Source organism: Notamacropus eugenii, chromosome 1 (genome assembly GCF_028372415.1).
Source record: "Notamacropus eugenii isolate mMacEug1 chromosome 1, mMacEug1.pri_v2, whole genome shotgun sequence".
Taxonomy (NCBI): Eukaryota; Metazoa; Chordata; class Mammalia; order Diprotodontia; family Macropodidae; genus Notamacropus; species Notamacropus eugenii.
In genome coordinates this window covers 569,842,560-569,862,111 of record NC_092872.1, presented here as the reverse complement: position 1 = coordinate 569,862,111, position 19,552 = coordinate 569,842,560, and positions in this window count along the sequence as shown.

Sequence of the window (19,552 nt, the reverse complement as noted above, 5' to 3'; positions counted from 1 at the left end):
GAAAATTGGCAGGCCTTTGCATTTGATTATATATGGAATATGAGGAGTCATTGGATATGGGAGGTATGAGCCTGGGTGACCAGAAAGATGGCATTACCCTGCATAGTAATAGGCAAGTTTGAGGGAGGTTTTGGGGAAAAAGGTAGAGTTCAGTTTTAGACATATTGAGGTTAAGGTTTTAATTTTAAAATGTCCACTAGGTGGTTGGAAATATGAAAATAGAGATCAATATAGAGATTTGGGCTGAATAAGTAGATTTGAGAATTATCAGCTTTGAGATGATACTTGAATCCATTGAAGTTTATAAAGTCACCAAGTAAAATAATATCAACACGAAAGAAAAGAGAGCCCAGGACAGAATCATGGGACATCCTACCAATGGTCAGGGAACAAGACTTAGATGAAGATGCAGCAAAAGAGCCTGAAAAGGAGTGGTCGGACAGGAGGAGAACAAGGAGAGAGAAATGTCCCCAAAATCTCAAAGGAAGAGTGTATTGAGAAGAAGATTACTGACAAACTCAAAGACTATAGAGAAGTCAAGAAGGAAGAAGACTTAGAAAAGGATATTAGATTTGGCAATTAAGAGACCATTAGGAACTTTGGAGATAGCAATCTTGGTTAAATGACGAGGTTGGAAATCAGACTATTGTTTTTGTTGTTGTTCAGTTATTTCAGTTGTGACCCTACGTGGGGTTTAATTGGCAAAGATACTAGAGTGATTTGCCATTTCCTTCTCCAGCTAATTTTACAGATGAGAAAACTGAGGCAAACAGGGTTAAATGACTGGCCCAGGGTCTCACAACTAGTAAGTGTCTGAGGCCAGATTTGAACTCAGAAAGAAGAGCCTTCCTGACTCCAGGTCTGGCACTCTACCCACCTACTGGATGGTAAAGCTGGAATTTGAATGCAAGTTCTCTAGTGTTGCTTCCAATGTACTTCTCTTCTATGTACCACATAAGAAAAATGTAAACATATTTAATAAATCATTACAAATTTCATATTTTAATAAGGCTGCCACTGAAATAATTGGTTGTATGAGCCCTATAAAAATGATTTTTTAGGACCTATCATTTTACTTGCATACTATTCTCTCTCTCTTTCTCTCTTTCTTTCTCTCTCTCTCTCTCTCTCTCTCTCTCCCTCCCCCCCCCCAAGAATGAAATGTTTTATGTTAACCCTTGACCCCAGAGGGGTCTGATTGAATATTTTACAACAAAGGAGGGGGACTGGGGGCATTACAACTACCACAAGTATATCTTGCAAGTCGTAACTAAAATACATCCTCAGCAAAAGTACTTTTTGCCTGTTCTCACTTGTATAGAACAAAGAAAATTTTACAAATATCTCCAAATTAGGAGTACCAAACTTATAAATATTACCAACTTACCAAATAGAATCACATTTGAAATGTTAAACTACTTTCAGTGCCTCCCTCCCATGTCAAATTAGTCAAAATCAATTCTTTGGAAGAGTAACATAGTTCATATTTTTGTGTGATTCTTCTTTCTGAATACAGTCTTTCCCTTCCTTCCTTCTACCTCGAAATTACATTTCCATCATCACTCTGTAACAGTGCCTTTGTTCTTAATTGTATCCAAGGGCCATGTAATAAAATGTATTGTACAGTTGCATATCTTGCTCAAATTTTAGAAAAGTTCTTCATAGTGTAAAGTCTATGACCTCAAAAAATTTGAAAATATTATCTGTGTTTAAAAATCAGGCACTAACTGAGGAATATCAGGAAAACAAAAAAGTAAGGCAGAACATATTATTAGGGAAAATTATGTATTTTTGATATGATATAATAAAAATGAGCATTATTCAAAATTCCTTTGAGAAAATGTTGCAGGTTTACTCGAATTTAGAAGGCAAAGCAAAGCAACCAAAATCAAAGTAGCCTTCCATATTTGCATGCATATTTAATTAACATCTTTCATCTCTAAGGTACTGTATTTCACCACATAATTGTCACCACTGAATAATCATGGCACTCTGTTTTGTAAGTCCAAAAATTGGTTTATAACTATTCATCATGTAATCATGACATGGTGTAATTGTTTGTCATGCTGCTTAAAAGGTAAACAGAGAAGCAATGTATATTCACCAGAGGCATATGCATGTACATTTATCTCTTACTCATTGTGAGCTGGAATTCTCAGCCCATGCACATTGTCAGTATATACCTGAAAGCCTACTTACATGGTTTGTTTAGAGTGCTGCAGTGCTAATGGTGTGGTGACAATTCAATGAAGAGCTGCATTTGCTAGGGCAGCCAGCCAGTCATGTGATATGGTAATTTTAACATTTATTCATTTTTTTAAAATTTTAACATATATTCATGAGTATTCTGTGCATTCTAACCTTGCACCAAAGACAGCTGAGTAATAAATAGTTTTAAGTAATATTGTCACATTTTGTAAAAAACTTCACATAATAGTTGCACCATATTTTTTTGCAAAAATTTGGCACAAAATCTGTGAAAATTATGTGATGAAATATAGTAAACTCTATTCACTCAGTGCACTGCATTTAAAGGAAATAACTAGGAAAAATAACTCATTATTCATAATTATTGATTTTTACATGTAATGTTAAGTTTCATATATCATGTTGTTTTATATATTATGTATATCTAAATGTTATCTAAACATTGTTATTGTGTTATCTAAAACACCTTATCTCATTGACCTTCAGATACATCTTGTGAGATTACTGTCATTGTTTTTGAGTTACAGTGTAGATAATAGAAAACTTCATCACCTTACAGAGACTAAATAGAAGTCTCATCACCAGTACAGTTGGCTACTTGGTGATGAATAATCTGGCTATAGAAATCCGTGAGTTATTGAAAAATGTAATTTCACACATTTTAAAAATCATTTGTAAACATTAACTTAAATATTGGCACTCTAAATGTAAGATCCCTGTCCAATGATCAGGAAATAACTGGTATTCAGAGGTTAAAACACATCCATTGTTATACTGCTATTCCATTTAGGACTCCTGGAGGAATCCATCAGTCAGCACATATTTTTAGGTACCCACTTTGTGTCGAATGCTGTGCTGGAGATAAAAAGACAGAAGGAAGAGAGTCGCTGTGTCCAAAGAGTTTATATTCTAATGGAGGAAAATAAGAAGTATATAAAGATAAAAGTCCCTTTGGGGGTCACTCCTATGACTTGAAGCCAAAATTAGAGGCTGGATCTCCAGATTATAACTGAGTACCACTCCTTTCAAGATTCTAAGGGTAATCCTGAGGGTTATTTTTCCCGCTAACATCATTGATCTTGATGCCTATTTAACTCTCCAATTGACATCACTTTGTTTTTGGCAAATTAAGATGTAAGACATTTGGCACAAAATACAATTGTCTCCAAAGCGGAATTGTGCATGGATATGTCCACATACACACACACACACACATGCACACGCACACACACACACACACTGGCATTTATTGAGTATGTGTGGCAGTGTGGAAGATTTTAGGAAAATCACTGCGGTGATAATTGTGTGGATAGACTAGAGTGGAGAGAGCTTTATGGTGGGGAATTCATGTTTTTGCAGAAGTCTAAGTGATAGATGGGGGCAGCTAGATGGCACAATGGATAGCACACTGGGCTAGGAATCAGGAAGACTCATCTTTACGAGTTGAAGTCTGGCCTCAAACATTTAATAACTGTGGGACCCTGGGCAAGTCACTTAAACCTGTTTGTCTTAGTTCCTTATCTGTAAAATAAACTGGAGAAGGACATGGAAAATTACTTCAGTATCTTGACTAAGAAAATCCCAATATGGAGTCACAAGGAGTCAAATACAACTTAAAATAACTACACAACAAAACAAGTGATAGATGATTAGAACCAGCACTTGGGGGATGTTGTGGGAATAAAGAAGAGATATATGCTAATTATATGAATTGTGTCATTTTTAACATAAATGAAGTGATAAAAAAAACCTAAAAAGTGGCAGCTAAGAAAGTATTATGCACACACTTCCCTGGAAAAGGCAAATAAATATATGGTGAAGTTTTATCATTGGAAAAAATTCAATGAGAAACATAATTTCATAGGATATTTGGTCATTTCATACTGCAGGACTCATGGTAAATATCTGCAAAAAATCACTATAAAAATAATTACAAGTTATACACAAATCTCTGATAACTAAGAAAATTAGGGAAGTTATACAAAAAAAGGATAGGACTGTAAATTAAATTGATATGTACTGCGATACTGAAGAAATTCAAATAGGCAGTGAAAACAATTGAGAGTGTTAAAGTAATATTTTGGGAAAACGATCAAGATTAAGGAATGAGAAGGAGGCAGAGCCAAGATGGCAGAGTAAAAGCAAGGCTTCCCTGCACTCTCCTTCAAAGCCCTCCAAATACCTATAAAAATTACTATACACAAATTCTAGAGCTACAGAACCCACAAAATGACAGAGTGAGACAAATTTCCAGCCCAAGACAGCCTCGAAAGTCAACACGAGGGGTCTTTCACACTGGGCAGGGAATGGAGCACAGTTCAGTGTTGGCCGCACCAGCACAAGTGGGCCAGAGCAGGCCTCAGGGGATTGAATCATTGAAAGCTGTGGCACTTTCCAAAATTCTCTACCCACAAATGCCCAGAAGGTCAGTGAGGAGACTCTGTGGGACCTAGGTGAAAGAGGACCATACAGTCTGGCCAGGTTTGGCTCCAACCCCAGGGAGGTGAGGGATGGTGGGGAGGTGGGGATTGGTAGCCAGCAGCAGCAATTGCTTTTGGAGCTCTGAGCCATGGAGGGGTATTGAGTGGCTGATACAGAATCCCTGAAGCCTGGGAAAGTACATCCACACCCACTCCACCCCCCTGGAAGCAAAGTTCTACCTTGACAAAGAGTTAGAAAGTCAAGTGATTGGCTGGGAAGATTAGTAAACATCATAAAAGAACTTAAACTATTGAATCTTACTTTGGTGCCAAGAATATCAGGGCATACCACCAGAGTAGGACAGCAGAGTCAAAGCTCCTCCATCAAAAACCTCCAAGAGGAATATGAATTGGTCCCAGGCCATGAAGGAGCTCATAAAGGATTTTGAAAATCAGTAAGAGAAGTAGAGGAAAAATTGGGAAGAGAAATGAGAGTGATTCAAGAAAATCACGAAAACTGAGTCAACAGCTTGCTAAAAGAGACCCTAAAAATACTGAAGAAAATAACCCCTTAAAAATAGACTAGCCCAAATGGCAAAAGAAATTCAAAAACCCCATGAGGAGAAGAATGCCTTAAAAAGCAGAGTTGACCACATAGAAAAGGAGGTCCAAAAGCTCGCTGAAGAAATTAATTCCTTCAAGATTAAGCAATGAGAGAATCCAGAGATTGCACAGATGTCTCACATTTATAAAGCACACAAATATTTTCTTCAAGAAAAAGGTGGAAGGTGCTGGACATATGAGCAATTAATAAAATCACTGATAAATGAAATTACTTATATGCTACCAAATGAAATAATGCTTTACTGACCATGCTGTTCTAAATTCCTGAATCAGATGTTACAGCAAAGATTATAATTCATAAAAAAGCTAGATGGAAGAATGAAAATGAAAAACAGACATGATATGCATTTAAAACAACTTCAACCTGACCTACTTAAACAAAATGTTGATTACAAAAAACTGAGATACAGAAAGATGAAAGACATTGCTATCGATTACAGTCATTTCTTATAGAATTTAATCACCATCAATTGCCATAACAAGCAGAGCAAAAGGTAATAAAATCTCTTTAGTCAGCAAATACTTGACTTATTTGGTAAACAAAAAATATGACAATTCAGGGCAATGCCAGTTTAGAATAATGACTCATCTGTAAAATCTTACAGAGAAAAATACTGTCAGATTATGAGGTGTTGTAGTAGATGGTGAGAAACAGGGAAAAGAAAGAGCCTGTCACATTGCATAGATCTTTCATGGTGAACTGATGGAATGGAAGTTGGAAATGTTGTGATATGCTTTGTCAATGAATGTCCACATTTATAGAGTCAAATTCTTTTACATTTTTGAGAGTTATCTCCAAATTGATGATACAGAAAACTGAAGCATAGAGAAGTCAAGTTAATTGCTTATGGTTACTGTGCTAGTGAATACTAAAACATTTGAATTCTGGTTTCTCCAATATTCTTTTTACTACACCAAACTGTCATGTATTAATTCAGCATTCTAAGGTTTTACTGAATTTTCCCTAACTGTCCGTCATTCCTGAAAGGCTTTTTCAGCTTATGTTTGGCTCTTAGCTTCCTCAGTTTTCTTTAAGTTTCAGCTAAAGTTCTATCTTCTACACAAAGCTTTTCCAATTCTTCTTTAAATTTTGTATTTTCGTGCTGAGACAATTCCCAATTTCACCGGAATACATTTTATTTATCCATAGTTATTTGTCTGTTTGCTCCTCCATCAGACAGTGAGCTACTTGAGAGTAGGTACTGTTTTTGCCTTCCTTTGTATTCTCATTACTTAGAACAGAACTTGGCATATAGTAGGCTCTTAATAAATGCTTTTCATTCCAGTAATGTGAGGAGGCACAAGAGCCATTATCCTAATTTACAAGAGCTAAATAGTGCTCAGAAAGGTTAAAGAACTCAAAAATGGTCATATAGATGATTTTCAGTTGGTACCTAATTCCAGATCTCCTGACTCCAAATTTGTTCTGCTTACCTATACTATTTGAAAGAAAAAGCCTAAATTTCCACTTGAACTGAAGGGAAAAAACACATAAGAAGAGTCCAGATATGCTAAATTACAGCACTAAGATTGTTTTATTTAATAATCATTTCTTAAACAGCTACTATGGTAGCATTCTTGTATTGGATGTTAGGGATTCAGAGGCAAAAATAAAGCATTTACCATATTAAAGGAGTTTATATTCTAATGAGATGATATCACATGTACACGGATAAATACATGGTAAGTAAAAAAGTAATTTGAAGAAGGAGAGAGCGCTAATGAATAGAATGCTCTGAATCAGATAGCTGCCTCTCTGAAGTGGTACCCAAGCCGTGCTTTGAAAAAAGCCAGGCATTTGTTTTGTTTGTTTGTTTGTTTTAGTCATGTCTGACTCTTTTTGACCCGTTATGGGGTTTTCTTTGCAAAGATACAGGAGTGATTTGTCATTTCCTTCTCCAGCTCATTTTATAGATGAGGAAATTGAGGCAAATAGGATTTAAATGACTTGCCCAGGGTCACACAGCTAGTAAGCATCAGGCTACATTTGAACTCAGGAAGATGAATTTTCCTGACTTCAGGCCTGACACTCTGTCGTCTTTGCCAATTCCACCTATTTGTTCTTTGAGGACAGATGTGCTCAATTGTTTTCAGTTGTGTCTGACTCTTCTTAACCCCATTTGAAGTTTTCTTGGCAAGGAAGCTGATAGGTTTGTCATTTTCTTCTCCAGATCATTTTATGGATGAGGAACTAAGGTAAACTGGCTTAAATGGCTTACCCAGTGTCATACAACTACTGTCTGAGGTCTAATTTGAACTCAGATCTTTCTGACTCCAGGTCCATCAGTTTATATTCTGTGCCATCTAGCTGCCATAGCAAATAGGCCAGTTTAGATGGTATATATAGTGAAAATCAGTCAATCAAGCACGTATTTATTGTGTCAATTATGTGCCTGGAACAGTGCTGGATACCAAGGATTCAAGTACAATGAATAAAACAATTCCTACTTTGAAAGAGCTTATATTTCAGTGGAGGAGACAATATATTCATATAATCATATGTACATACAGCAAAAATGTAATGTGAACAAATTCAAATATATGTGAAGTAGTTAAATATAATGTAGTTTGAAAGGAAGAGCACTGACACTGTGGGTGGGAGGATTTTAGGAAGGACATAATGCACAAGATGATGACTGAACTGTGTCTTAAAAGAAGAAAGAGACTGTAAGATAGAATAACGGGAAATGTCTGGAAATACGGGCAGAAGTTGATTGAGAATGTTTTAAATGCCAAACTAGGGATCTGGCATTCTATCCTAAAGGCTTTATGCCCAGATCTTGGGTTGGCCTCTCCTTTGAATTTCTAATAATAAAGTTTCTTGGAAAAACCAGGAAGGGGGTGTCTGTTTCTGCTCTCCTGATTGTGTACCTGAATTTCATTGACTGTTCCACCTATCATATCATTTCCAAATAACTAATGGCTTATAAAATCTTATCAAATTGTGATTAGTTGCTTTATTTGAACTTTGCCTTCTGTGTATTTGCTGGTTTCTAATTATACCCTATAATTACCATCCTTTGCCTATGCCAGGGCTCTTAGATCTGTGTCATTGTTACACTATCTGCCAAGATCAAGCATAGCACTTACATTGGAATATATAGATCACTTAATAAGTATTTATTAAAGACCTTCCATCTTCAGGGTACCTAAATACTTGGCAAAAACATAGTCATTGTCTGCAAGAATTGCTTTACTACAGTGCAAATATTTTATAGTGCAAAATTGGCATTATATGACATAAATTTATAGTGGACCCAATCTGCATGGCCTTATGATTTTTCTCTATTTTCAGCAGCATATAAATAGGAGTAAAAGATAATGTAGCAATCTGATGGTGGTAGGAGTAAAACAAGCCTGGGGTTTGGTTAAGGGTCATAAGGGGTATGATCATCTCTAGGCTTTGTTGAGGTAGAGTGAGATAGAATTGAGTAGATTTAGGATCTGTAAAGTTAGAGTATTTGAGGGAGCATCATAAAATGTTAAATTACCACTGTTAGTGTTGGGATAATGAGAAAGATTGTGAGCTAGGACCTAAACTCATGGAGGAAGAAAGAAGAATGTACTAAGAATTAGTACATAAAAACTACTAGGATTTGGATCAGTTGGTAAATTTAGTGACATGAACTTCAAAGAAGGTGATTTGCAAGCTGATATTAGTAGAAGGAGAGTCTGGATGTGGCAACAATGAACAAATAATATTTTAGTCTCTCCACCAGGACTATTTGGGAAATAAGAATGAAAGTACATTCAGTACTGGTAAAGGTAGTCAGGGAAGCAGTGTCAACAGGAAGGCTTCAAGTTCCAGAAGCTTTCCTTCAATTGCCATAAACAATCAGACTCCAAGTCCTCTCATTTTTACTTCCATGGTATCTGTCATGTATAAGACATTTTCCTCTAATGCCTGAATGACTATGGTAGTTCAGTCCCTCATTACCTTTCAATCAAACTACTATATTATCATCTTAGAGAGGCATCATGTTGTAGTACAGAGTGACTTCCTCTGTGCCATGAAGAACATGAAGAACCGTGCCTCTGATGCATACCAGCTTTATGTCTCTATATTTGCAGTGTTCTAGTGTACTTTCTAAAACTGTAAGTTGAAAAACAGGTTCCAATCTGTCTTATATAGGGAGCTGCATCTTTGAAAGTTTCATAGACTAAGGAAATGTACACTTAAACTGTTCCTCTTTCCTTTGTCTTATACTTTTATCAATCCAATCCTTCACATAGCTACCAAAAAATATGAAAGAATGGAGAAAAGAAAAGGAAGAAATAAAGAAAGAATAGGATTATTTTATGTATTATTTACTCAATAAACTTTAATAAATGTATAACCAGAATCTCAGAGAAGGAAGAGATATTAAAAACCACCATGTCCAAATCCTGCATGATCAGGAGAATATTGTATACAGTGACAGCAGTACTGTATGATGATCAACCGTGAATGACAACTATTTGCAACAATTCAATGATTCAAGACTATTCAAAAAAAATTATGATAAAAAAAATGCTCTCCATGTCCAGAGAAAGAACTGATGGAGTCTGAGTGCAGATCAAAGTATCCTTTTTTTAAACTTTTTTCCCTATGTTTTATTTTTGTCTATTTTCTTTCTTTTACAACATGAGTAACATGGGAATATGTTTCACATGAGTGTACATATATAGCCTATATGACATTGTTTGTCTTTTCTATGAGGGGGAGGAGAAAGAAAGAGAAATTTAGAACCCAAAATCTTGAAAAATGAATGTTAAAAAGGGTTTTACATGCAATTGGAGGAAAATTAAATACTGAGTTATAGAAACTAACTGGATACATACCTCAGGAAAGAAACAGCACAGGAAGTTTGATTCATCAGGGATTTCAGACTGTAAGCACCACTGCTCAATTTTAGATCAACAGATCTCAACCTAAAATATTTTTCCTTTTGCCATAAGCATGATATATTGTACACAAAAATGGCCAGGTTAACTGTAATCAGGATCATCTTGTATTTATGAAACAATTTATCATACATTCACTCCATATGTAAAGTTCTAGAATGCAATTATTTTATTAATTTCCAATGATTTATTTTGTATAAGACTGCAGTAAACTAGAAAGGAAAAACAAAACTATTTCTTAGAATGGAAGCAGAATCAAAATTCTAGAATTGGAAGGAATCTTAGTTGTTGTTTTTCAGTCGTTCAGTTGTATCCATCTCTTCTTAACCCCATAGAATATGTCACACTAAGTCCTTTGTAAAGGTAGTTTAAATGAGAAGAGCTTTCCCATTCATTAATAGACCCATGTGACCTGCCTGGGTTACATGGAAGTCTGAGTCACATGGAGCCTGTGATGGAAGGAGTTTGTTGAATGGATGGAGCAGGAAAGGGTGGAGCAAGAAGTGAGTCAGACTAGTCAGAGCTGGGAAGGACAGAGGAAGCAGGCAGCTAGGATTGTGAGTGTTTGTTTGTGGGAAGGCCTGATAATGTGTATAGACCTCTTGGTGACTGTGATGGATTTCTTTGTTGCTATGAGGGATTGGGCTTTCTGTTGTTGGGATTTGGATTTCTGGTGTCTGAATAAATGCTCTTCTTCTGCCTTCTATATGGAGACTCTCTTATACTTTGCAATTTAGAACTATATCAGCATATTCATAGTCACCATGCGTGCTGTGAATATTGCCTTGGTGATACACCCTTCTATCCTCCACTATCTCTTGAAGTATGTCCAAGTTCATGTTCATTGTTTCCATGATATTATCTAACCATCTTATCCTCTGCTTTTTGCTTTCCCTTTTGCCTTCAATAATTCCCAACATCAGGGTCTTTTTCAGTGAATCCTGTCTTCTCATTATGTGGTCAAAGTATGCAAGTTTTGTGTTCAGTATTTGATCTTCCAGTGAACAGTCTAAATTAATTTATTTAAGTATTGACTAATAAGACCTTCTTACTGTCAAAGGAATTTTCAAAGTCTTTTTCCAGAACCACAGTTCAAAACTGTTGATTATCTGGCATTCAGAATTCCTCATAGTCCAAATCTCACAACCATACTTTGCTACTAGAAAAAACCATAGCTTTGATTATATGGACATTTGTTGGCAAAGTGATGTCTCTGCTTTTTAGTATACTGTCTAGATTTCCCAAAGCTTTCCTTCTAAGGAGCAAGCATCTTTTATAACCATTTTATTTAATTCTCTTTAGGAATCTGATTGGACTCAGAAACCTGAAGTGACTTGTCCATGGTAATATAAGGAAATAAGTGGAGGTGCTGGAATTTGAACTCAGGTCTTGTGACTTCAAGTTCAATAACCCATTTAACCATATCATGCTAGTGATTATCGGTTTGATGTGAGCCTGGGAATATGCCTCTAGCCACAGAGATCTGAAATGGTTCCAGGAAAATGACTGTGTGCCATTTAATATATTTTATCAATAACTCAGAAAAGGTATACCTTTCAAAAAGTTAGCTGACACACAGTTAGCATGTGTAGCTACCTTACTGTATTACAGATTCAGAATGCCAAAAGTTCTCGTCAAACTAGAACAAAAGCTCAAATCTAATAAGATGTATTTTAATAAAGATACCCAAAAATATTTCATTTGGGTTAAAAAAATCAGCTTCAATAATACAAAATACAATACAATATGACTACAATAATACAAGATAGGAGGAACAGGCAGATATCAGTTCGTTTGAAAAAGATATGCATGTTTTCATAGATTACAAGTGAAGAAGAGTCAATAGTGTGATATAGAAGGTATAAGAGCTAATACTATCTTAGCTGGAATTCAAAGAATTTAGCTGGAATTAAGTGTCCAAAACTTGATGGGTTTCTTTACTCTGCCCTAGTCAGACAAATTTGGTACCTTAAATTCAGTTCTGGACACACATTTTAGGATGGACACTGTCAATAGATATTTAGAGGACCTCCGTTTTTCATTTGGCCAATTGTACTTTTTAGGGAGCTCTTTTCATCAATGAAATTTTGTACCATTTTTCCCATTTGGCCAATTCTGCTTTATAAAGAGTTCTTCTTTTCATTGAAGTTTTGTGCCTCTTTTACCATTTGGCCTATTCTGTTTTTAAGGTGTTTTTTTCTTCAGTTTTTTTTGTGCCTTCTTTATCAAGCTCTTGATTCTTTTTTTTTTTTCCATTATTTTCTAGCATCACTCTCATTTTTCTTTCCAGTTTTTCCTCTCCCTCTCTTACTTGGCTTTTAAAAATCCTTTATCAGCTCTTCCATGGTCTGAGATCAATTCATACTTTTCTTTGGGGCTTTGGATATAGCAATTTTGACTTTGTTGTGTTCTTCTCAGTGTGTGTTTTGATCTTTCCTATCAACAGAGTAACTTCCTATATTCAGGATCCTTTTTCCATGTTTACTCATCTTTCCAGCCTATTTCTTGACTTTTAACTCTATTCTAAAATGAGGTTCTACTTTCAGAGAGGAAGGGCCACTTCCCCAAGCTTCAGGGATTTTGTGCAACTGTTTTCAGGGGACTATACGCTTTGGTTCTTCCCAAGTGGTACAATCTAGGGAGAGGTGTGTTAACTACTCTCCTGGCCTGTGCTCTGGTCTGTAAGTGACCACAAGCACTCTTTTCTACTTTGGAACTGTGACCACGGTCCCAGGTCACCTGTGATCTCAAGCTTTGGAGTGTTACTATTAGTTTATATCTTGGGATTGAGACCCAGAACTGAAACCCAGACCAGTTGTCTGACCCCCTTACCATCTGTTGGATGAGAGTTCTGGAAACTGCCACTGCAGTCACTAATTTACTTACCCCCAAGGCCTAGTGCTGCTTTGCTAGCACAGCCTGTGATAGAACGCACTCCATTCTCAATCAGGTACAACAGACCCTTCCTGCAAACTTCTAAGCTGCCTTGGGCTGGAAAATTCTTTCGTTTTTCCTTTTGTTTGTTTTGCCACTTTAGAATTTGTTTAGAGGCACTATTTAGTTTAGGAGGGGTTTCAGGGAGAGATCATGCAAATCTCTACCTTTTCTCTGTCATCTTAGCTCCACCTCTAAGAAATAGTTTTGAATCTACCAACTTATAGTATTATCTAGGATATATCTCTATATCTTTTGCACAGGAATATATGGCAATTTAGGTATATTGTACCTAACATCTCATTTGGAAAAAAATATCATCCTTTAAAGTTTCTAATATGCTTTTATCCACAACAACTGTGTGAGGTACATATTTCAAATTTTATTATCCTTGTTCAACTGATGAAAATGATGCTCTAAGGCATAAGTGACTTACATACTGTCAGAGCACCAAAAAGTATCTGAGACAAGATTTAAAGTTAGGCCCTCTGGCTCTAAGATGAACACTCTTGCCCCTATGACATTCTCTGAATTCATCTAATTAATCCTATTAGTAAGTAACTCCTTCAAAAAAGAACAAGAGGTTAACTTGGAATTACCTGCTGAAGATTAAACTGTACTGTCTCTTTTAGCTTTCTTTTATAGATTCATGCTAAGTATGTTCTAGAGGTTTCTAAGAACTGAAAATTAAAGTCACTGAGCAATAGTCATCATGCTATTTTTGTTTTCCTTTGGAAAAGTCAGTATATTCATCCTTATCACATCCAGTGTCATGTTGGCATTCTGCATTATTTTTCACACATCCTAGGAATCACTTTTCTTGGAAGTTTTGTTCCCACACACACTCCACACCACCCCTTTCCCCCTCCCTGCCCAGTAGTCAATAATGTAATAGCTCGGGGTCTCTTGACTTGGAATCACTAAGGGAAGAGAAGTTCTTTCTCACAATCTGATACCTATCCTTGGCACAAACTCTTGATTAGCTGTTCTTGTTCAGTCCTTTACAGAGGACAATGGGATTACCATCACCTATAATGCAACCTAAAAGTACATAGTTTTTATTGCTGTTATTATTGGTACTACAAAATAATGTTGGGTTATGTTAAGCTTTCAACATAATGAAACAGATCTTTTCAAGTCAAGTTGGTTTCTAGCTATCTCTCTTTGAATCCAGATTTCTGAAGTTGATTTTTGAGTTCAAGTGTAAACATTTCCATTTAGGATATCCAATATCCTAATCAATCAAGACCTTTGTATACTCCCAGCTTTGTCATTCAAAGTATTAATTATCTATCCCTCAAACTTTCACATTATCTTTAAACCCAGTTATTTAAAATAAATTACATAAATTCTTTAAATTCAATTCAATTAAACTATGATTTTGTTGAAGACATTGATTAAAAAAGGCTAAACAACATAAAATTAGGGGTAGATTCTCTGGAAACCCACATAGAAACTATCTCCTAAGTTGATATACAATCATTAATGACTGTTCTTTGGGAGCAGCAATTCAATAGTTCCAAATCTTCTGAAGCGGACTAATATTATCCAAAATACATCCATGCTTTCCACAAAAACTGAGGAGGAAGTAATTTGGAGAGAAACATGTTCTCCCCAGAACAAGTACTCTAAGAGGTCAAAAAAAGGGAGCTAAAGGATAGTGTAAATAGACAGACCCTTTGTCTATATTTTATTGAGCAATAAGATAGATCCACTGATTCTATCTTGAAGAAGGCCTTTATCTTAGAAACCTCCATCTCCACCAAGACGGTCTGGTGGGATTAACTACAGAAAACCATCCCCACCAAAATCTAGTGTTTGATAAATTCTGAGCCTTTGGTTAACAAATTACAACCCAATGTTGCGATGTACTCAATGCTCTTACTACTCAATCACTTGACATTCTGTCCCTGTTATTAAACTTCCCAAATTAGGAAATAAAGTACCTGAAAAACGTCATCTGATAGGTGCTTTTTGCAACCTGTAATGTTGCCCGATTTATTCCTTTTGTGATGGTATCTGACTTTCTGCAACCCCATTTGAGATTTTCTTGGCAGAGATACTGGAGTAGTTTGCCATTTCCTTTGTAAAATGCTGCCCTAAGTTACTCTAATATGCATGCGGGTATATTGTATAATGTACCTACACTATGTGTTGTGTACATATATATCACATATGTGTGAATGTATGTCTCTTTTTCTCTGAGGAGTTGCTAGCCACCTAGCAATTGCTCATCAGCTGAAAATAATTAAACTTTGTCTCTTTCAGCCTTCCCCTTGATTTATTGACCTCCATTTAAATGGACCAAGTTGGGAGGATTACTATGCAGGATTTATTTAGGATCTCTGGGTTGAGGAATCCCTTAACAACAGCAAGGTCAACTTTGTTACATGTCATGATCCAGATAAACTATGTCAATTACCCTCATATTCCAGTTTAGAAATACTGCCTCACCTCCCCACCAAAAAAGAAAACAATGGTAATCTGGCATTACTTTTCCTTGCTGGTTCTTTGCAATCAACAATTTCTGGTCTTTGGATGTTAACTTGTAATTACCTTAGTAAAACAGAATTTTGCCAAAAATAAAATTTAATTTCACTACTTTAAAACTGGTAGAATCCATTTTTTTGTGGTTTTTCTTCCTTCTCTCTTTCTTTCCTTTTTTCTTCCTTCTTTTCTTTCCTTCTTTCTTTTTTCAGTTTCTATCTTCTTTTCTCCCATGATCCTAGACAGAGATGGACCACATGTGGCCCTCTAGGTCATCAAGTGTGGCCCATTGACTGAATCCAGGCTTCACAGAAAAAGTCCTAAAATAAATATAATAATAAATAAAATAAAAATAATAACATAAAATCCTAATAAAAAGATAATAGCAATAATTATAATAATAATAGTAATAATGTTGCACTTATATAGCACTTTATATATTTTATCTCATTTAATCCTCACAATAACCTTGTGAACTAGGAGTAATTATTATCCTCACTTTACAATGAGGAAACAGATTGGCTAACTTGGCTAGGTTTTTATAACTTATGAGTGTCTGAGTCAGGACATGAACTCAAGTCTTTCTGATTCCCAATCCTGGGCTCTAGCCACTATACCATCTATACTCTGTACCCTTCTCTTTATCTATGTCAAATTATAAAATGGGATTTTCACTTCCCCTCAAAATTCCCATCTTTTCTACCTAGTAGCTAGTTTCTCCTTGTTGGTGAAAATCATATCCAGAAAAGAATTCCCTTTCCTTCATTCCTCCACATAAGAAGGATGAAATTATGATTAAGGCAAGTAAAAAACAAAACAAAAACAAAAACAATAGCTTCTGTCCTTTAAGGAGAGAGAGACAGAGAGTGCTCCTACAGACTTCTATAGGGTTGAACTTATCTATCATCAATATATACTATTGAAATTATAATCCTTTCCTCAAACATTGATTTGCTCTTTCTGTCTAGGCTATCTGTAGTAGAAACAAGCATGGCATAAAGGATATAGTACAAGATATGGATTCAAGAAGATTTTGTTTCAAAACCTGCCTCAAACCCTAGCGAGCTATGTTGGCAAGCCACCCAACATTTCTGATATTCAGTTACCTCATGGATGTCAATTATTTTGTAAACTTTAATTTGCTATATAAATGGTAGCTATTAGATAGATTAGATAGAGAGATGATAGATAGATAGACAGATAGATAGATATAGATAGATAGATGATAGATAATATAATCACTAAGAGGAAACTAGGTGGCTCAATGGATAGAGTGCTGGGCCTGGAGTCAGGATGATCCGAGTTCAAATTCAACCTCAGACACATACTAGCTGTGTGACCCTGGTCAAGTCACTTAACTTCTGTTTGCCTTAACCCACTGGAAGGAAATAGTAAAACACTTTTATCTTTTCCAAGAAATCCCCATAGACACTATTGATGTGATATTGGTCATGGGTGTCACAAAGAGTCAGATGACTAAAAGATTCAACAACTGCATACTTATTAAGCACATTCTAGATACTGTAATGTGCTGAGAAAACCAATACAAGCATAGAGAATGGCAATCTTTACCCTCAAGCAGCTTATGTTCTGGTAGGTAAAGATAACACATAAAAGGGAATTGAAAAAATGAGGGGTGGCAAGGCAAAAGTATTCTGGGGAATTATGGAAAAGTATTATGGGAATTCATGAGCTGGTTCAGCTTTGAGGGTAGTATGGCTGGTATGGGTACTTCCTCAAATGAAGGAAATCACCAAAAAGAGAAAGAGGGCATAGAGGAGGATATAGTGCCAACTTAAGAAGAGTACATTCAAGTAGAGGTCAAGAAAGTAGCATTTTTCAGATTGCGTTGATTTTTCAACCAAATCCTCTTCACCCTCTGGTTCTTAGGTTTCCTCACATGAACAAATCATTTACTTTTCCTGTTCGTTTTAAATAAGATCTACCCTTAACCATATGACTCTCCTCTCATCAATTTTCAGTAACTTCAAAGTGGTAAAATTTTCCTCCTTGTATTAGAATTTCTAGTTCGCTTTGCTTGTTACTCATATTTTGTGCATTTGTGTAAAGGCATTTGAAGGTATAGGTTTTCATGCTGACCCTTTTCTTAGATGTCATCTCTTATGAGTTTCTAGGTATGTCTACTATTATTCTCACTTCACTGTAAGTACTTTCTAATCTACCTAACTGAATGTATATAGGAGCTAACCCAGGGGAGCTTAAAATATTGAGGGATAAAAAGCCATGATTAGGAATGCTTTCCCTGGGTGCCAGAGTAGGAAGGTTTGACTCACAATAAGCTGGTATGGAGTGGAAAATAGAATAAGTTGATAGAAGGACATTTACAGCAGATTTGTTTTTCTTCCTCAAATCATGGTGTATAAGAGGTTTCTATTTTTGGAAAGTGCACATATATTCTCTCTCTGACACACATCCACACACACAAATCCACACTCTCCCCTCCCCCCCCCCTATAAATGTACAAAAGCCAGCATTCTGGAAGATCAGTAATGGTGTACGCTTTTGTGAACACTGAAATACAGGGAATCACTGGTTTCATTACTCAAGCTGTATCAGCTTCAGAGGCCATTAGCTTCACTTTCTACTTTCCTGATTTGCATCATAGGTAAAGGAACATACTTTCTCTCCTCATTTCATCACAGGAGTTCAATCATAGCCCTCAGAGTAAAATTTTAAGGTAATATGTTGTATTAAGAACATTTCTGTTGTATGAACTGCTTATACAGATTGAAGGAGAAGCATTTTGATGAATTTTAAAAATGTGAATAAAATATTTTTCAGCTTTAAAGCATAGTTCAAATCAAAGCAACATTTTGAAAAGGATGCCTTTGAAGTTATCACTGGGAAAGTAATTGTTCACTACTTTCATTGCAATGTAATGCATCAAAACAGTAACCATGAGTGTGGAAAGAGGCAATTTATTGACCTAAATAGAGTATTGCAAAATAACTTGCTTTTAGCTTCTTTATAAAGAGTAAACTGGGATCTGTGAGAAAGGTTATAGAACAGAGGAGGAATGAAGGATTTTGAAAGGGTACACAAAAAGAACCCCAACATTTCTATTTCTCTTCCCCAGTGCAACACCACTTGTAGTGAAATTGAATAGGCTGATAGTTGTCACCTCATGGAGCATGCTCAGAGTTGACATTCTTGGCTCTGGTTAATTTTGTGGCAATTTGGGGCATGCTATTGGTCATGCAGTGACCCAACACTGAAAAAACTTTGCATTTTAGCATGATTCAGTAAACCTTCAATAACCTTCCTATTGTCTCCAGGAACAAATACAAAAAGCTATTTCACAAACAAAGCCCTCCATATCTTTCTAATGCCCCTCCTATCTTTCCAATTTTCTTTCTTTTTTTTTCCAGTGTACTCTTCTCTTTAAAAGTTTAAACTTAAATAGTAAAACTTAAATATACAATAAAAAGAAAAGGAAAAGAAAGCATTGCCATGTGCACAATGACATGTGAACAAGAATTTAAAATGTACAGCAATAAATTTCCATTTCAAGAAAGCCCATAAAATAAGTGCTATACATACTGTTCAGAGCTCTCTGTCTTGTCTTTGCCTCCTTGCAAGTTTTCTTTTGTTCTCTGATGTGTACTTTTTTACTTTGTTCTTTTTTTCTCCCTTCCTCCCCCTCCCCCAAGAAAGCTACAATTAAGCTCAGATACACATATGCTTATTCCTGTTTATACAAACATATGTATACGTGTGCACATGTACTTACATACACATACATATACTAAGATATCTATGATCATACTCATATATAGACATATAATTCATACGCATCTGTGTAAAATTGTACTATACTTGTCCAGTTTTCTTAAACTTTATTCCTTTGATTTAGTGACACTGACTTACTAGCTACTGCATGGACTAGACATTCTTGGCTCCAGACTTTCTGTCTCGTTGTCCCCCATGCCTGGGATGCTCTCCCTTCTGTCTCTGGTCAAACTACTGAACTCTCT